The 16588-nt window shown below is 52.4% G+C and overlaps 10 non-coding genes across 10 annotated transcripts; 5 read left to right on the forward strand and 5 right to left on the reverse strand.

The window, feature by feature from the left end:
- The first annotated feature begins 3773 nt into the window (after nt 1-3773).
- On the forward strand, nt 3774-3846 carry trnaa-ugc (transfer RNA alanine (anticodon UGC)). The gene has a single exon. It is a non-coding gene; the product is annotated as a tRNA-Ala (tRNA).
- A 272-nt stretch (nt 3847-4118) lies between these two features.
- trnat-cgu (transfer RNA threonine (anticodon CGU)) lies at nt 4119-4191 on the reverse strand. The gene has a single exon. It is a non-coding gene; the product is annotated as a tRNA-Thr (tRNA).
- Nucleotides 4192-6301: 2110 nt separating this feature from the next.
- On the forward strand, nt 6302-6374 carry trnaa-ugc (transfer RNA alanine (anticodon UGC)). Its single transcript has one exon. It is a non-coding gene; the product is annotated as a tRNA-Ala (tRNA).
- Nucleotides 6375-6646: 272 nt separating this feature from the next.
- trnat-cgu (transfer RNA threonine (anticodon CGU)) lies at nt 6647-6719 on the reverse strand. Its single transcript has one exon. It is a non-coding gene; the product is annotated as a tRNA-Thr (tRNA).
- A 2110-nt stretch (nt 6720-8829) lies between these two features.
- trnaa-ugc (transfer RNA alanine (anticodon UGC)) lies at nt 8830-8902 on the forward strand. Its single transcript has one exon. It is a non-coding gene; the product is annotated as a tRNA-Ala (tRNA).
- A 272-nt stretch (nt 8903-9174) lies between these two features.
- trnat-cgu (transfer RNA threonine (anticodon CGU)) lies at nt 9175-9247 on the reverse strand. The gene has a single exon. It is a non-coding gene; the product is annotated as a tRNA-Thr (tRNA).
- Nucleotides 9248-11357: 2110 nt separating this feature from the next.
- On the forward strand, nt 11358-11430 carry trnaa-ugc (transfer RNA alanine (anticodon UGC)). The gene has a single exon. It is a non-coding gene; the product is annotated as a tRNA-Ala (tRNA).
- A 272-nt stretch (nt 11431-11702) lies between these two features.
- Nucleotides 11703-11775, reverse strand: trnat-cgu (transfer RNA threonine (anticodon CGU)). The gene has a single exon. It is a non-coding gene; the product is annotated as a tRNA-Thr (tRNA).
- Nucleotides 11776-13892: 2117 nt separating this feature from the next.
- Nucleotides 13893-13965, forward strand: trnaa-ugc (transfer RNA alanine (anticodon UGC)). The gene has a single exon. It is a non-coding gene; the product is annotated as a tRNA-Ala (tRNA).
- A 272-nt stretch (nt 13966-14237) lies between these two features.
- On the reverse strand, nt 14238-14310 carry trnat-cgu (transfer RNA threonine (anticodon CGU)). Its single transcript has one exon. It is a non-coding gene; the product is annotated as a tRNA-Thr (tRNA).
- Between the last annotated feature and the right edge of the window lie 2278 nt (nt 14311-16588).

Here is a 16588-nt window from a genome sequence, read left to right on the forward strand (position 1 = left end):
AGGCAAGAAGGGAGGTGCTTCCGTTTACCAAAGAGCCTAAGAAAATGAGGGTTTGCTTCAGGAAAAGAAGGAAGCACATGTCAGGTATAGACAGGATAGATCGAGTGAATCCGTACAAGAGTGTAAAGACAGTAGGGAAATCAGGAGGGTAAAAAGGGGACCTGAGATAGCTTTGGCAGAGAGAGTTAAGGAAAATCCAAAGGGTTTTTGCAAATACATTATAAGGACAAAAGGGTGACTAGGGAGAGAAGAGGGCCCCTCGAGGATCAGCACAGCGGCCTTTGTGTCGAGCCGCAGGAGAGGCTGGGCCGATACTAAACGAGTATTTTGCATCAGTGTTTACTGTGGAAAAGGATAGAATGTAGGGAGAAGTATAGAATATAGGGAAATGGATGGTGACATCTTGAAAATTGTCCACATTGCAGAGGAGGAATGCTGGATGCCTTGAAGCGCGTACAAGTGGATCAATGCCCAGGACCTGATCAGGTCTGGGGGAAGCTAAGAAAGTGATTGCTGGGCCCCTTGCTGAGATATTTGTATGGTTGATATAAAATCATGAGGCGTATAGATCGGATAAATAGACAAAGTCTTTTCCCTGGGGTGCGGGAGACCAGCACTAGAGGGGCAGAGGTTTAGGGTGAGAGGGAAAAGATATGAAAGAGAACTAAGGGGCACCTTTTTCACACAGAGGGTGGTACGTGTATGGAATGAGCTGCCAGAGGAAGTGGCGGAGGCGAGTACAATTGCAACATTTAAAAGGCACCTGGGTGGCTATATGAATAGGAAGGGTTTGGAGGGATATGGCCCGGGTGCCGGCAGGTACGACTAGATTGGGATGGGATATCTGGTCGGAAAGGTCCGACCGAAGGGTCTCTTTCCGTGACGTACATCTCTATGACTCCTTTCAAGCAAAGTTTTCCCGCGAAGCGGCGCTCTAAACTGCTCGATGACAACTTACTATGTCAACGTCCGGACGAAGGAGTCTTCCATTCCTGTCGGAAAACTGCCTGTGGACTTCTCTTCGTTTCCTCTTCATGAAATCTGGCCTGCACGGGGTGTGCCACTTCCACAGTTGCACAAGTTGAACAGCAACGCATCCGAGCAGGTCAGCACTAAGGAAAGGCCCTACCGGTCAGACAGGGCTCGCGGGTGCTGCTTCAGACGAGTGGCGGTTGCTCTTTGCATCTCGGCCTGCTTGGCGTGTATCTGAAAGCAGCACTTTGCGGAACCTGACCGCAGGGCTGCAGCTCACGAGGATGAAGGAGAAGCCCTCTTTTTTTGTCTGGTAACAGCGCCAAGTGTTCTCTTTCTCCAAAATACACCTTCTTCTTCTTCTTCTTCTTCAGAGAAGTCTGCCTGTTGGTGTGCTGTGACGTCTGCAGTTGCAAACCACGAGCAGCAGGGAGCCCTCTGGAGGAACACAACTTTTTTTTTTATTTCAAAAATATACTTTATTCATAAATGATTTGATGGTCTGTACATTGGATCATGCCATACATATGTCCATATTTACAAACACAGATTCGACTTTATTCTTGTCCTTTACAATCCTGTGCATTTTTTCAATCTTGTATATATACATATATTTGGCTGGGGCATCAGCAGAGCCCAAAAAAACGTCTGTATGGGCCCCCTGTTCTTCTTTCGGCAGGCCGATTTTACACGGTGGTCTTTCCCCACCGCGCCTTGGCGGCAGCTGCCCCAAGCTTCAGCGCGTCCCTCAACACGTAGTCTTGGACCTTGGAATGTGCCAGTCTGCAACACTCGGTCGGGGTCAACTCCTTCAGCTGGAAGATCAACAGGTTTCGGACCGCCCAGAGAGCGTCCTTCACCGAGTTGATGATCCTCCAGGCGCAGTTAATGTTCGTCTCGGTGTGAGTCCCGGGGAACAGGCCGTAGAGCACGGAGTCCCGCGTCACGGCGCTGCTCGGGACGAACCTCGACAAGCACCACTGCATTCCTCTCCAGACTTCCTCTGCATAGGCACATTCCAGAAGGAGGTGTGTGACAGTCTCGTCCCCCCCGCAGCCACTTCGAGGGCAGCGTGCGGTGCGGCAGAGAGTCCGGGCGTGCATAAAGGATCTCACAGGCAGAGCCCTTCTCACCACCAGCCAAGCCACGTCTTGGTGCTTGTTGGAAAGTTCTGGCGATGAGGCATTCTGCCAAATGGCTTTGACAGTCTGCTCAGGGAACCGCTCGACAGGATCCGCCCTCTCCTTTTCCCGAAGGGTCTCAAGGACGCTACGTGCTGACCACTTCCTGATGGACTTGTGGTCAAAGGTGTTTTTCCTCATAAATTTCTCCACGAAGGACAGGTGATACGGAACGGTCCAACTACTCGGAGCGTTCCGCGGCAGCGAGGCCAGGCCCATCCTTCGCAACACCGGGGACAGGTAGAACCTCAGTACGTAGTGACACTTGGTGTTTGCGTACCGGGGATCCACGCACAGCTTGATGCAGCCACACACAAAGGTGGCCATCAGGGTGAGGGTGGCATTGGGCGTGTTTTTTCCCCCATTGCACCGGTCTTTGTACATTGAGTCTCTTCGGACCCGGTCCATCTTTGATCTCCAAATGAATTGGAAGATGGCCCGGGTGACTGCGGCGGCACAGGTCCTGGGGATAGGCCAGACCTGTGCCACATATAGCAATACTGAGAGGACCTCACACCTGATGACCAGGTTTTTTCCCGCGATGGAGAGCGACCGTTGCCCCCATCTGCCTAGTTTCTGTCTCATCTTCCTGATCCGCTCCTCCCAGGTCTTGGCGCACGCCCCAGCCCCCCCGAACCAAATACCCAGCACCTTCAGGTGGTCAGTCCTGACGGTGAAGGGGATAGAGGATTGGTCGGCCCAGTTCCCGAAGAGCATGGCCTCGCTCTTGCCTCGGTTTACCTTGGCCCCCGAGGCCCGTTCGAACTGGTCGCAGATGCACACGAGTCTGTGCACGGACAGCGGATCCGAGCAGAAAACAGCGACGTCATCCATGTACAGGGAGGCCTTAACCTGCAGGCCCCCGCTGCCAGGAATAGTCACCCCCCTCAGGCTCGCATCCTTCCTGATGGATTCGGCAAATGGCTCTATGCAACACACAAACAAGGCAGGAGAGAGAGGGCAGCCCTGCCTGACTCCAGATCTGACTGGGAAGCTATCTGATTCCCACCCATTGATTGAGACTGCACTGACAATGTTGGTGTAGAGCAGTCTGATCCAATTTCCGATTCCCTCCCCAAAGCCCATTCTGGAGAGGACATCCCTCATATATGTATGCGATATCCTGTCAAAGGCTTTCTCCTGGTCCAGGCTGATGAGGCAGGTGTCCACCCCCCTGTCCTGCACGTAGGCGATCGTATCCCTGAGGAGTGCGAGACTCTCAGAGATCTTCCTGCCCGGTACAGCACAGGTTTGGTCCGGGTGGATCCTCTGGAGGAACACAACATCCACGCAGTCAGTCAGCACTCACTTGAACGTGTCGCAAGTCTCCAATCAGTCAGACAGCGCTCTCGAGTGCTACCTCACACTTGTTGTGACTGCTGGCGCCGATCGGTTCGTTTGGATTCTGGAATCTCAGAGCGTCTCGCTGGCGATTCTTTCGGCGGCACCGTGTTTTCCAGAAGACTTCGCGCACGTGCTGCTGCTGCTGCTGCTCGGATGTGTCGATAGTCGCGTCGCGTTGTTCGGTTGAATACAGCGTGCAATCTCAAGAGGAAATCGCCTGCTGCTCTCAGCTCATCCTTCCGAAACACCATGGGGGCTAAGCAAGTGTACAGTTTAGGGGAATTAGCTCAAATGGTAGAGCGCTCGCTTTGCATGCGAGAGGTAGTGGGATCGATGCCCACATTCTCCACAGTGCTTTTCCTGGGGAGGCGCAAGCAGTGTGACCCTCGCGTGAACCCTGCGTGTGGCTCCAGTCTTTGCTGCTGCACAGATAGCACGATGGTGAGTTTACAAAATGCTGTGCAGAAAAACAAGTTGAGCACGTGTCGCCCAGATGTTAAACCTTCCAGCGACGCGTTTGCTCTGGTGTGGTCAGTTCAAAGCAGGCGTGAAGCCGTCCAAAGCAAATATTATTGCCCGCGGAGAGAAAGAAAACGCGTAAGGTGACAAAGGCCACAGTCTTGCCTTCTCTGAGGATTAAACTCAGGACCTTCAGATTACGAGACTGACGCGCTGCCTACTGCGCTAAGAAGGCCAGCCGACAGCCGAGGCTCATACCGCGTGCCCAAATAGGCCGGTTTTCAAGGTGCTGCGAGCCACAGAGCAACCCTCGTCAGAAAGCTGCAGCTCGAGTGAGGCCAGGATATCGGCTTTCAATCCACAATCACGCACCTCGCCCGTTACATGCTGGGCTCTGGCCCGTGCAGAGACACGGCCCACTCGCGGTGCCGCAGAGCCGTGGCGTCAGGAGCGCGGCAAAGCCCGGTATGTCTTGCGCTTGGCAGGCAACATTCGGCAAAGCCTTTCACTTCTTTGTCTCGATGGCTCCGCTACTGGAGAGCCACGTCACAGCGCACTAAGATCCTTTGCTCAGCACTCCATGCAGGCAAGAAGGGAGGTGCTTCCGTTTACCAAAGAGCCTAAGAAAATGAGGGTTTGCTTCAGGAAAAGAAGGAAGCACATGTCAGGTATAGACAGGATAGATCGAGTGAATCCGTACAAGAGTGTAAAGACAGTAGGGAAATCAGGAGGGTAAAAAGGGGACCTGAGATAGCTTTGGCAGAGAGAGTTAAGGAAAATCCAAAGGGTTTTTGCAAATACATTATAAGGACAAAAGGGTGACTAGGGAGAGAAGAGGGCCCCTCGAGGATCAGCACAGCGGCCTTTGTGTCGAGCCGCAGGAGAGGCTGGGCCGATACTAAACGAGTATTTTGCATCAGTGTTTACTGTGGAAAAGGATAGAATGTAGGGAGAAGTATAGAATATAGGGAAATGGATGGTGACATCTTGAAAATTGTCCACATTGCAGAGGAGGAATGCTGGATGCCTTGAAGCGCGTACAAGTGGATCAATGCCCAGGACCTGATCAGGTCTGGGGGAAGCTAAGAAAGTGATTGCTGGGCCCCTTGCTGAGATATTTGTATGGGTGATATAAAATCATGAGGCGTATAGATCGGATAAATAGACAAAGTCTTTTCCCTGGGGTGCGGGAGACCAGCACTAGAGGGGCAGAGGTTTAGGGTGAGAGGGAAAAGATATGAAAGAGAACTAAGGGGCACCTTTTTCACACAGAGGGTGGTACGTGTATGGAATGAGCTGCCAGAGGAAGTGGCGGAGGCGAGTACAATTGCAACATTTAAAAGGCACCTGGGTGGCTATATGAATAGGAAGGGTTTGGAGGGATATGGCCCGGGTGCCGGCAGGTACGACTAGATTGGGATGGGATATCTGGTCGGAAAGGTCCGACCGAAGGGTCTCTTTCCGTGACGTACATCTCTATGACTCCTTTCAAGCAAAGTTTTCCCGCGAAGCGGCGCTCTAAACTGCTCGATGACAACTTACTATGTCAACGTCCGGACGAAGGAGTCTTCCATTCCTGTCGGAAAACTGCCTGTGGACTTCTCTTCGTTTCCTCTTCATGAAATCTGGCCTGCACGGGGTGTGCCACTTCCACAGTTGCACAAGTTGAACAGCAACGCATCCGAGCAGGTCAGCACTAAGGAAAGGCCCTACCGGTCAGACAGGGCTCGCGGGTGCTGCTTCAGACGAGTGGCGGTTGCTCTTTGCATCTCGGCCTGCTTGGCGTGTATCTGAAAGCAGCACTTTGCGGAACCTGACCGCAGGGCTGCAGCTCACGAGGATGAAGGAGAAGCCCTCTTTTTTTGTCTGGTAACAGCGCCAAGTGTTCTCTTTCTCCAAAATACACCTTCTTCTTCTTCTTCTTCTTCAGAGAAGTCTGCCTGTTGGTGTGCTGTGACGTCTGCAGTTGCAAACCACGAGCAGCAGGGAGCCCTCTGGAGGAACACAACATCCACGCAGTCAGTCAGCACTCACTTGAACGTGTCGCAAGTCTCCAATCAGTCAGACAGCGCTCTCGAGTGCTACCTCACACTTGTTGTGACTGCTGGCGCCGATCGGTTCGTTTGGATTCTGGAATCTCAGAGCGTCTCGCTGGCGATTCTTTCGGCGGCACCGTGTTTTCCAGAAGACTTCGCGCACGTGCTGCTGCTGCTGCTGCTCGGATGTGTCGATAGTCGCGTCGCGTTGTTCGGTTGAATACAGCGTGCAATCTCGAGAGGAAATCGCCTGCTGCTCTCAGCTCATCCTTCCGAAACACCATGGGGGCTAAGCAAGTGTACAGTTTAGGGGAATTAGCTCAAATGGTAGAGCGCTCGCTTTGCATGCGAGAGGTAGTGGGATCGATGCCCACATTCTCCACAGTGCTTTTCCTGGGGAGGCGCAAGCAGTGTGACCCTCGCGTGAACCCTGCGTGTGGCTCCAGTCTTTGCTGCTGCACAGATAGCACGATGGTGAGTTTACAAAATGCTGTGCAGAAAAACAAGTTGAGCACGTGTCGCCCAGATGTTAAACCTTCCAGCGACGCGTTTGCTCTGGTGTGGTCAGTTCAAAGCAGGCGTGAAGCCGTCCAAAGCAAATATTATTGCCCGCGGAGAGAAAGAAAACGCGTAAGGTGACAAAGGCCACAGTCTTGCCTTCTCTGAGGATTAAACTCAGGACCTTCAGATTACGAGACTGACGCGCTGCCTACTGCGCTAAGAAGGCCAGCCGACAGCCGAGGCTCATACCGCGTGCCCAAATAGGCCGGTTTTCAAGGTGCTGCGAGCCACAGAGCAACCCTCGTCAGAAAGCTGCAGCTCGAGTGAGGCCAGGATATCGGCTTTCAATCCACAATCACGCACCTCGCCCGTTACATGCTGGGCTCTGGCCCGTGCAGAGACACGGCCCACTCGCGGTGCCGCAGAGCCGTGGCGTCAGGAGCGCGGCAAAGCCCGGTATGTCTTGCGCTTGGCAGGCAACATTCGGCAAAGCCTTTCACTTCTTTGTCTCGATGGCTCCGCTACTGGAGAGCCACGTCACAGCGCACTAAGATCCTTTGCTCAGCACTCCATGCAGGCAAGAAGGGAGGTGCTTCCGTTTACCAAAGAGCCTAAGAAAATGAGGGTTTGCTTCAGGAAAAGAAGGAAGCACATGTCAGGTATAGACAGGATAGATCGAGTGAATCCGTACAAGAGTGTAAAGACAGTAGGGAAATCAGGAGGGTAAAAAGGGGACCTGAGATAGCTTTGGCAGAGAGAGTTAAGGAAAATCCAAAGGGTTTTTGCAAATACATTATAAGGACAAAAGGGTGACTAGGGAGAGAAGAGGGCCCCTCGAGGATCAGCACAGCGGCCTTTGTGTCGAGCCGCAGGAGAGGCTGGGCCGATACTAAACGAGTATTTTGCATCAGTGTTTACTGTGGAAAAGGATAGAATGTAGGGAGAAGTATAGAATATAGGGAAATGGATGGTGACATCTTGAAAATTGTCCACATTGCAGAGGAGGAATGCTGGATGCCTTGAAGCGCGTACAAGTGGATCAATGCCCAGGACCTGATCAGGTCTGGGGGAAGCTAAGAAAGTGATTGCTGGGCCCCTTGCTGAGATATTTGTATGGGTGATATAAAATCATGAGGCGTATAGATCGGATAAATAGACAAAGTCTTTTCCCTGGGGTGCGGGAGACCAGCACTAGAGGGGCAGAGGTTTAGGGTGAGAGGGAAAAGATATGAAAGAGAACTAAGGGGCACCTTTTTCACACAGAGGGTGGTACGTGTATGGAATGAGCTGCCAGAGGAAGTGGCGGAGGCGAGTACAATTGCAACATTTAAAAGGCACCTGGGTGGCTATATGAATAGGAAGGGTTTGGAGGGATATGGCCCGGGTGCCGGCAGGTACGACTAGATTGGGATGGGATATCTGGTCGGAAAGGTCCGACCGAAGGGTCTCTTTCCGTGACGTACATCTCTATGACTCCTTTCAAGCAAAGTTTTCCCGCGAAGCGGCGCTCTAAACTGCTCGATGACAACTTACTATGTCAACGTCCGGACGAAGGAGTCTTCCATTCCTGTCGGAAAACTGCCTGTGGACTTCTCTTCGTTTCCTCTTCATGAAATCTGGCCTGCACGGGGTGTGCCACTTCCACAGTTGCACAAGTTGAACAGCAACGCATCCGAGCAGGTCAGCACTAAGGAAAGGCCCTACCGGTCAGACAGGGCTCGCGGGTGCTGCTTCAGACGAGTGGCGGTTGCTCTTTGCATCTCGGCCTGCTTGGCGTGTATCTGAAAGCAGCACTTTGCGGAACCTGACCGCAGGGCTGCAGCTCACGAGGATGAAGGAGAAGCCCTCTTTTTTTGTCTGGTAACAGCGCCAAGTGTTCTCTTTCTCCAAAATACACCTTCTTCTTCTTCTTCTTCTTCAGAGAAGTCTGCCTGTTGGTGTGCTGTGACGTCTGCAGTTGCAAACCACGAGCAGCAGGGAGCCCTCTGGAGGAACACAACATCCACGCAGTCAGTCAGCACTCACTTGAACGTGTCGCAAGTCTCCAATCAGTCAGACAGCGCTCTCGAGTGCTACCTCACACTTGTTGTGACTGCTGGCGCCGATCGGTTCGTTTGGATTCTGGAATCTCAGAGCGTCTCGCTGGCGATTCTTTCGGCGGCACCGTGTTTTCCAGAAGACTTCGCGCACGTGCTGCTGCTGCTGCTGCTCGGATGTGTCGATAGTCGCGTCGCGTTGTTCGGTTGAATACAGCGTGCAATCTCGAGAGGAAATCGCCTGCTGCTCTCAGCTCATCCTTCCGAAACACCATGGGGGCTAAGCAAGTGTACAGTTTAGGGGAATTAGCTCAAATGGTAGAGCGCTCGCTTTGCATGCGAGAGGTAGTGGGATCGATGCCCACATTCTCCACAGTGCTTTTCCTGGGGAGGCGCAAGCAGTGTGACCCTCGCGTGAACCCTGCGTGTGGCTCCAGTCTTTGCTGCTGCACAGATAGCACGATGGTGAGTTTACAAAATGCTGTGCAGAAAAACAAGTTGAGCACGTGTCGCCCAGATGTTAAACCTTCCAGCGACGCGTTTGCTCTGGTGTGGTCAGTTCAAAGCAGGCGTGAAGCCGTCCAAAGCAAATATTATTGCCCGCGGAGAGAAAGAAAACGCGTAAGGTGACAAAGGCCACAGTCTTGCCTTCTCTGAGGATTAAACTCAGGACCTTCAGATTACGAGACTGACGCGCTGCCTACTGCGCTAAGAAGGCCAGCCGACAGCCGAGGCTCATACCGCGTGCCCAAATAGGCCGGTTTTCAAGGTGCTGCGAGCCACAGAGCAACCCTCGTCAGAAAGCTGCAGCTCGAGTGAGGCCAGGATATCGGCTTTCAATCCACAATCACGCACCTCGCCCGTTACATGCTGGGCTCTGGCCCGTGCAGAGACACGGCCCACTCGCGGTGCCGCAGAGCCGTGGCGTCAGGAGCGCGGCAAAGCCCGGTATGTCTTGCGCTTGGCAGGCAACATTCGGCAAAGCCTTTCACTTCTTTGTCTCGATGGCTCCGCTACTGGAGAGCCACGTCACAGCGCACTAAGATCCTTTGCTCAGCACTCCATGCAGGCAAGAAGGGAGGTGCTTCCGTTTACCAAAGAGCCTAAGAAAATGAGGGTTTGCTTCAGGAAAAGAAGGAAGCACATGTCAGGTATAGACAGGATAGATCGAGTGAATCCGTACAAGAGTGTAAAGACAGTAGGGAAATCAGGAGGGTAAAAAGGGGACCTGAGATAGCTTTGGCAGAGAGAGTTAAGGAAAATCCAAAGGGTTTTTGCAAATACATTATAAGGACAAAAGGGTGACTAGGGAGAGAAGAGGGCCCCTCGAGGATCAGCACAGCGGCCTTTGTGTCGAGCCGCAGGAGAGGCTGGGCCGATACTAAACGAGTATTTTGCATCAGTGTTTACTGTGGAAAAGGATAGAATGTAGGGAGAAGTATAGAATATAGGGAAATGGATGGTGACATCTTGAAAATTGTCCACATTGCAGAGGAGGAATGCTGGATGCCTTGAAGCGCGTACAAGTGGATCAATGCCCAGGACCTGATCAGGTCTGGGGGAAGCTAAGAAAGTGATTGCTGGGCCCCTTGCTGAGATATTTGTATGGGTGATATAAAATCATGAGGCGTATAGATCGGATAAATAGACAAAGTCTTTTCCCTGGGGTGCGGGAGACCAGCACTAGAGGGGCAGAGGTTTAGGGTGAGAGGGAAAAGATATGAAAGAGAACTAAGGGGCACCTTTTTCACACAGAGGGTGGTACGTGTATGGAATGAGCTGCCAGAGGAAGTGGCGGAGGCGAGTACAATTGTAACATTTAAAAGGCACCTGGGTGGCTATATGAATAGGAAGGGTTTGGAGGGATATGGCCCGGGTGCCGGCAGGTACGACTAGATTGGGATGGGATATCTGGTCGGAAAGGTCCGACCGAAGGGTCTCTTTCCGTGACGTACATCTCTATGACTCCTTTCAAGCAAAGTTTTCCCGCGAAGCGGCGCTCTAAACTGCTCGATGACAACTTACTATGTCAACGTCCGGACGAAGGAGTCTTCCATTCCTGTCGGAAAACTGCCTGTGGACTTCTCTTCGTTTCCTCTTCATGAAATCTGGCCTGCACGGGGTGTGCCACTTCCACAGTTGCACAAGTTGAACAGCAACGCATCCGAGCAGGTCAGCACTAAGGAAAGGCCCTACCGGTCAGACAGGGCTCGCGGGTGCTGCTTCAGACGAGTGGCGGTTGCTCTTTGCATCTCGGCCTGCTTGGCGTGTATCTGAAAGCAGCACTTTGCGGAACCTGACCGCAGGGCTGCAGCTCACGAGGATGAAGGAGAAGCCCTCTTTTTTTGTCTGGTAACAGCGCCAAGTGTTCTCTTTCTCCAAAATACACCTTCTTCTTCTTCTTCTTCTTCAGAGAAGTCTGCCTGTTGGTGTGCTGTGACGTCTGCAGTTGCAAACCACGAGCAGCAGGGAGCCCTCTGGAGGAACACAACATCCACGCAGTCAGTCAGCACTCACTTGAACGTGTCGCAAGTCTCCAATCAGTCAGACAGCGCTCTCGAGTGCTACCTCACACTTGTTGTGACTGCTGGCGCCGATCGGTTCGTTTGGATTCTGGAATCTCAGAGCGTCTCGCTGGCGATTCTTTCGGCGGCACCGTGTTTTCCAGAAGACTTCGCGCACGTGCTGCTGCTGCTGCTGCTCGGATGTGTCGATAGTCGCGTCGCGTTGTTCGGTTGAATACAGCGTGCAATCTCGAGAGGAAATCGCCTGCTGCTCTCAGCTCATCCTTCCGAAACACCATGGGGGCTAAGCAAGTGTACAGTTTAGGGGAATTAGCTCAAATGGTAGAGCGCTCGCTTTGCATGCGAGAGGTAGTGGGATCGATGCCCACATTCTCCACAGTGCTTTTCCTGGGGAGGCGCAAGCAGTGTGACCCTCGCGTGAACCCTGCGTGTGGCTCCAGTCTTTGCTGCTGCACAGATAGCACGATGGTGAGTTTACAAAATGCTGTGCAGAAAAACAAGTTGAGCACGTGTCGCCCAGATGTTAAACCTTCCAGCGACGCGTTTGCTCTGGTGTGGTCAGTTCAAAGCAGGCGTGAAGCCGTCCAAAGCAAATATTATTGCCCGCGGAGAGAAAGAAAACGCGTAAGGTGACAAAGGCCACAGTCTTGCCTTCTCTGAGGATTAAACTCAGGACCTTCAGATTACGAGACTGACGCGCTGCCTACTGCGCTGAGAAGGCCAGCCGACAGCCGCGGCTCATACCGCGTGCCCAAATAGGCCGGTTTTCAAGGTGCTGCGAGCCACAGAGCAACCCTCGTCAGAAAGCTGCAGCTCGAGTGAGGCCAGGATATCGGCTTTCAATCCACAATCACACACCTCGCCCGTTACATGCTGGGCTCTGGCCCGTGCAGAGACACGGCCCACTCGCGGTGCCGCAGAGCCGTGGCGTCAGGAGCGCGGCAAAGCCCGGTATGTCTTGCGCTTGGCAGGCAACATTCGGCAAAGCCTTTCACTTCTTTGTCTCGATGGCTCCGCTACTGGAGAGCCACGTCACAGCGCACTAAGATCCTTTGCTCAGCACTCCATGCAGGCAAGAAGGGAGGTGCTTCCGTTTACCAAAGAGCCTAAGAAAATGAGGGTTTGCTTCAGGAAAAGAAGGAAGCACATGTCAGGTATAGACAGGATAGATCGAGTGAATCCGTACAAGAGTGTAAAGACAGTAGGGAAATCAGGAGGGTAAAAAGGGGACCTGAGATAGCTTTGGCAGAGAGAGTTAAGGAAAATCCAAAGGGTTTTTGCAAATACATTATAAGGACAAAAGGGTGACTAGGGAGAGAAGAGGGCCCCTCGAGGATCAGCACAGCGGCCTTTGTGTCGAGCCGCAGGAGAGGCTGGGCTGATACTAAACGAGTATTTTGCATCAGTGTTTACTGTGGAAAAGGATAGAATGTAGGGAGAAGTATAGAATATAGGGAAATGGATGGTGACATCTTGAAAATTGTCCACATTGCAGAGGAGGAATGCTGGATGCCTTGAAGCGCGTACAAGTGGATCAATGCCCAGGACCTGATCAGGTCTGGGGGAAGCTAAGGAAGTGATTGCTGGGCCCCTTGCTGAGATATTTGTATGGGTGATATAAAATCATGAGGCGTATAGATCGGATAAAGAGAGAAAGTCTTTTCCCTGGGGTGCGGGAGACCAGCACTAGAGGGCAGAGGTTTAGGGTGAGAGGGAAAAGATATGAAAGAGAACTAAGGGGCACCTTTTTCACACAGAGGGTGGTACGTGTATGGAATGAGCTGCCAGAGGAAGTGGCGGAGGCGAGTACAATTGCAATATTTAAAAGGCATCTGGGTGGCTATATGAATAGGAAGGGTTTGGAGGGATATGGCCCGGGTGCCGGCAGGTACGACTAGATTGGGATGGGATATCTGGTCGGAAAGGTCCGACCGAAGGGTCTCTTTCCGTGACGTACATCTCTATGACTCTATGACTCCTTTCAAGCAAAGTTTTCCCGCGAAGCGGCGCTCTAAACTGCTCGATGACAACTTACTATGTCAACGTCCGGACGAAGGAGTCTTCCATTCCTGTCGGAAAACTGCCTGTGGACTTCTCTTCGTTTCCTCTTCATGAAATCTGGCCTGCACGGGGTGTGCCACTTCCACAGTTGCACAAGTTGAACAGCAACGCATCCGAGCAGGTCAGCACTAAGGAAAGGCCCTACCGGTCAGACACGGCTCGCGGGTGCTGCTTCAGACGAGTGGCGGTTGCTCTTTGCATCTCGGCCTGCTTGGCGTGTATCTGAAAGCAGCACTTTGCGGAACCTGACCGCAGGGCTGCAGCTCACGAGGATGAAGGAGAAGCCCTCTTTTTTCGTCTGGTAACAGCCCCAAGTGTTCTCTTTCTCCAAAATACACCTTCTTCTTCTTCTTCTTCTTCAGAGAAGTCTGCCTGTTGGTGTGCTGTGATGTCTGCAGTTGCAAACCACGAGCAGCAGGGAGCCCTCTGGAGGAACACAACATCCACGCAGTCAGTCAGCACTCACTTGAACGTGTCGCAAGTCTCCAATCAGTCAGACAGCGCTCTCGAGTGCTACCTCACACTTGTTGTGACTGCTGGCGCCGATCGGTTCGTTTGGATTCTGGAATCTCAGAGCGTCTCGCTGGCGATTCTTTCGGCGGCACCGTGTTTTCCAGAAGACTTCGCGCACGTGCTGCTGCTGCTGCTGCTCGGATGTGTCGATAGTCGCGTCGCGTTGTTCGGTTGAATACAGCGTGCAATCTCGAGAGGAAATCGCCTGCTGCTCTCAGCTCATCCTTCCGAAACACCATGGGGGCTAAGCAAGTGTACAGTTTAGGGGAATTAGCTCAAATGGTAGAGCGCTCGCTTTGCATGCGAGAGGTTGTGGGATCGATGCCCACATTCTCCACAGTGCTTTTCCTGGGGAGGCGCAAGCAGTGTGACCCTCGCGTGAACCCTGCGTGTGGCTCCAGTCTTTGCTGCTGCACAGATAGCACGATGGTGAGTTTACAAAATGCTGTGCAGAAAAACAAGTTGAGCACGTGTCGCCCAGATGTTAAACCTTCCAGCGACGCGTTTGCTCTGGTGTGGTCAGTTCAAAGCAGGCGTGAAGCCGTCCAAAGCAAATATTATTGCCCGCGGAGAGAAAGAAAACGCGTAAGGTGACAAAGGCCACAGTCTTGCCTTCTCTGAGGATTAAACTCAGGACCTTCAGATTACGAGACTGACGCGCTGCCTACTGCGCTAAGAAGGCCAGCCGACAGCCGAGGCTCATACCGCGTGCCCAAATAGGCCGGTTTTCAAGGTGCTGCGAGCCACAGAGCAACCCTCGTCAGAAAGCTGCAGCTCGAGTGAGGCCAGGATATCGGCTTTCAATCCACAATCACGCACCTCGCCCGTTACATGCTGGGCTCTGGCCCGTGCAGAGACACGGCCCACTCGCGGTGCCGCAGAGCCGTGGCGTCAGGAGCGCGGCAAAGCCCGGTATGTCTTGCGCTTGGCAGGCAACATTCGGCAAAGCCTTTCACTTCTTTGTCTCGATGGCTCCGCTACTGGAGAGCCACGTCACAGCGCACTAAGATCCTTTGCTCAGCACTCCATGCAGGCAAGAAGGGAGGTGCTTCCGTTTACCAAAGAGCCTAAGAAAATGAGGGTTTGCTTCAGGAAAAGAAGGAAGCACATGTCAGGTATAGACAGGATAGATCGAGTGAATCCGTACAAGAGTGTAAAGACAGTAGGGAAATCAGGAGGGTAAAAAGGGGACCTGAGATAGCTTTGGCAGAGAGAGTTAAGGAAAATCCAAAGGGTTTTTGCAAATACATTATAAGGACAAAAGGGTGACTAGGGAGAGAAGAGGGCCCCTCGAGGATCAGCACAGCGGCCTTTGTGTCGAGCCGCAGGAGAGGCTGGGCCGATACTAAACGAGTATTTTGCATCAGTGTTTACTGTGGAAAAGGATAGAATGTAGGGAGAAGTATAGAATATAGGGAAATGGATGGTGACATCTTGAAAATTGTCCACATTGCAGAGGAGGAATGCTGGATGCCTTGAAGCGCGTACAAGTGGATCAATGCCCAGGACCTGATCAGGTCTGGGGGAAGCTAAGAAAGTGATTGCTGGGCCCCTTGCTGAGATATTTGTATGGGTGATATAAAATCATGAGGCGTATAGATCGGATAAATAGACAAAGTCTTTTCCCTGGGGTGCGGGAGACCAGCACTAGAGGGGCAGAGGTTTAGGGTGAGAGGGAAAAGATATGAAAGAGAACTAAGGGGCACCTTTTTCACACAGAGGGTGGTACGTGTATGGAATGAGCTGCCAGAGGAAGTGGCGGAGGCGAGTACAATTGCAACATTTAAAAGGCACCTGGGTGGCTATATGAATAGGAAGGGTTTGGAGGGATATGGCCCGGGTGCCGGCAGGTACGACTAGATTGGGATGGGATATCTGGTCGGAAAGGTCCGACCGAAGGGTCTCTTTCCGTGACGTACATCTCTATGACTCCTTTCAAGCAAAGTTTTCCCGCGAAGCGGCGCTCTAAACTGCTCGATGACAACTTACTATGTCAACGTCCGGACGAAGGAGTCTTCCATTCCTGTCGGAAAACTGCCTGTGGACTTCTCTTCGTTTCCTCTTCATGAAATCTGGCCTGCACGGGGTGTGCCACTTCCACAGTTGCACAAGTTGAACAGCAACGCATCCGAGCAGGTCAGCACTAAGGAAAGGCCCTACCGGTCAGACAGGGCTCGCGGGTGCTGCTTCAGACGAGTGGCGGTTGCTCTTTGCATCTCGGCCTGCTTGGCGTGTATCTGAAAGCAGCACTTTGCGGAACCTGACCGCAGGGCTGCAGCTCACGAGGATGAAGGAGAAGCCCTCTTTTTTTGTCTGGTAACAGCGCCAAGTGTTCTCTTTCTCCAAAATACACCTTCTTCTTCTTCTTCTTCTTCAGAGAAGTCTGCCTGTTGGTGTGCTGTGACGTCTGCAGTTGCAAACCACGAGCAGCAGGGAGCCCTCTGGAGGAACACAACTTTTTTTTTTTTTATTTCAAAAATATACTTTATTCAGAAATGATTTGATGGTCTGTACATTGGATCATGCCATACATATGTCAATATTTACAAACACAGATTCGACTTTATTCTTGTCCTTTACAATCCTGTGCATTTTTTCAATCTTGTATATATACATATATTTGGCTGAGGCATCAGCAGAGCCCAAAAAAAAACGTCTGTATGGGCCCCCTGTTCTTCTTTCGGCAGGCCGATCTTACACGGTGGTCTTTCCCCACCGCGCCTTGGCGGCAGCTGCCCCAAGCTTCAGCGCGTCCCTCAACACGTAGTCTTGGACCTTGGAATGTGCCAGTCTGCAACACTCGGTCGGGGTCAACTCCTTCAGCTGGAAGATCAACAGGTTTCGGACCGCCCAGAGAGCGTCCTTCACCGAGTTGATGATCCTCCAGGCGCAGTTAATGTTCGTCTCGGTGTGAGTCCCGGGGAACAGGCCGTAGAGCACGGAGTCCCGCGTCACGGCGC

The sequence above is a fragment of the Chiloscyllium punctatum genome, chromosome 5, assembly GCF_047496795.1.
Source record: "Chiloscyllium punctatum isolate Juve2018m chromosome 5, sChiPun1.3, whole genome shotgun sequence".
NCBI classification, from domain to species: Eukaryota; Metazoa; Chordata; class Chondrichthyes; order Orectolobiformes; family Hemiscylliidae; genus Chiloscyllium; species Chiloscyllium punctatum.